This window comes from Micropterus dolomieu, linkage group LG11, assembly GCF_021292245.1.
Source record: "Micropterus dolomieu isolate WLL.071019.BEF.003 ecotype Adirondacks linkage group LG11, ASM2129224v1, whole genome shotgun sequence".
NCBI classification, from domain to species: domain Eukaryota; kingdom Metazoa; phylum Chordata; class Actinopteri; order Centrarchiformes; family Centrarchidae; genus Micropterus; species Micropterus dolomieu.
In genome coordinates this window covers 21,642,734-21,644,966 of record NC_060160.1, presented here as the reverse complement: position 1 = coordinate 21,644,966, position 2,233 = coordinate 21,642,734, and positions in this window count along the sequence as shown.

The following is a 2,233-nucleotide window of genomic DNA, read 5'->3' as shown; positions in this document are numbered from 1 at the left end:
TCCCAATAATGCCTGAGTTTACCTTGAGACGATCTTGAAATTTAAACATCAATGAAGCAACATGCATAACCAACATCTACATTACCAGATGTTTCCAAAGCTTACCTGCAAGTACTACACAAGTAGTGATTCCCAGTCCAACAACCTCTCAAAAGGTTTTGGGCAAACTGATGACACTTCTCACTATCTGCCACCTGCAGAAAAAACAAAACAAACAAAAATCAGACCTCTCCTGTGCTGGTATTGCTTGAATATTTATTTCTGTCTCCACAGCAGCTCTAATTGTCTTACAATATTTCATATTCTTAAGTTGATTATGCAATTACAACTTGCAAAAACACGTGTTAAATTAAATGACTTCGCTTTTTAAACATAGTTAACCATATGACCTGTTCACATAGCCCAACATTGACACAGTCTACAGTTGGTTCTTTAAAACAACCAGCATCTTTCCTGTGCAGAAGTGAACGTGTGGCATCCGATTTTAAGGGATACTTTTTGTGCACCGTCAGACGAGTTTGACAATGGTCAGGATTTAAAGAGGATATTTTTAGGTTGAAGCAGCAGTGAATTTTTACAACAAACCAGAGCAGTAAGGTTGTAAGCCAGACAAACTGAAAGTCAACACAAAGTTCTGTAAAGCTGAGGAGCTGCAGATTCTAGGTTCATCACTACCAGACACATGCTCCACGTTGTCATTTCATACATGGTGATCAATTATATCCGCTTTAAGCAACAGTGCGGCACTTTATCACAGTATGCGTTTTGTCAGTGTCACTCAACACCATTAGTGGCTGCACCTACAGGATCTATAAACAGTTCAAAGGTAAAGTTAAATCCATTGACTGTCACACCCAGGTTTTTACATAAGTCTGGGCTGTGAAGAGGAATGCAGCACACGCAGTAAAGACAGAAGCTGGTTTGCTTCTACTTTACAAACAACCAGGAGACAACCAGTAACCACGACTTTGGAGTTGTTCAAAAATAGCTCTGATCATGAAGAGCTAAAGGGGAGTAGTGACATTTTTAAGCACAATCTTTGTAAAGATCTGGGACAGTTTTTAGACAGATTGAAGCTGCAAAAGTAACCTCTTTGCTTAGCAAGATTGTGACCCAATGATACTTTTTTTTTTTTTAAACCAGGTGGATTTGGGGGTCTCTGGTGGCCCCCGATAAAATCAATTTAAGAGGGATGTGAGGGATTTCATCCAAAGGGCGAGGGGAACATTGGATAAGAAAGTTCCAGATGTGTTTAATATACACTGCTCAAAAAAAATAAATAAATAAATAAATAAATAAAGGGAACACTTAAACAACACAATGTAACTCCAAGTCAATCACACTTTGAAATCAAACTGTCCACTTAGGAAGCAACACTGATTCACTATCAATTTCACATGCTGCTGTGCAAATGGAAAAGACAACAGGTGGAAATTATAGGTAATTAGCAAGACACCCCCAATAAAGGAGTGGTTCTGCAGGTGGTGACCACAGACCACTTCTCAGTTCCTATGCTTCCTGGCTGATGTTTTTGTCTTTTGAATGCTGGCGGTGCTTTCACTCTAGTGGTAGCATGAGACGGAGTCTACAACCCACACAAGTGGCTCAGGTAGTGCAGCTCATCCAGGACGACACATCAATGCGAGCTGTGGCAACAAGGTTTGCTGTGTCTGTCAGCGTAGTGTCCAGAGCACGGAGGCGCTACCAGGAGACAGGCCAGTACATCAGGAGACGTGGAGGAGGCCGTAGGAGGGCGGCAACCCAGCAGCAGGACCGCTACCTCCGCCTTTGTGCAAGGAGGAGCAGGAGGAGCAAAATGACCTCCAGCAGGCCACAAATGTGCATGTGTCTGCTCAAACGGTCAGAAACAGACTCCATGAGGGTGGTATGAGGGCCCGACGTCCACAGGTGGGGGTTGTGCTTACAGCCCAACACCGTGCACGTTTGGCATTTGCCAGAGAACACCAAGATTGGCAAATTCGCCACTGGCGCCCTGTGCTCTTCACAGATGAAAGCAGGTTCACACTGAGCACATGTGACAGACGTGACAGAGTCTGGAGACGCCGTGGAGAACGTTCTGCTGCCTGCAACATCCTCCTGCATGACCGGTTTGGCGGTGGGTCAGTAATGGTGTGGGGTGGCATTTCTTTGGGGGGCCGCACAGCCCTCCATGTGCTCGCCAGAGGTAGCCTGACTGCCATTAGGTACCGAGATGAGATCCTCAGACCCCTTG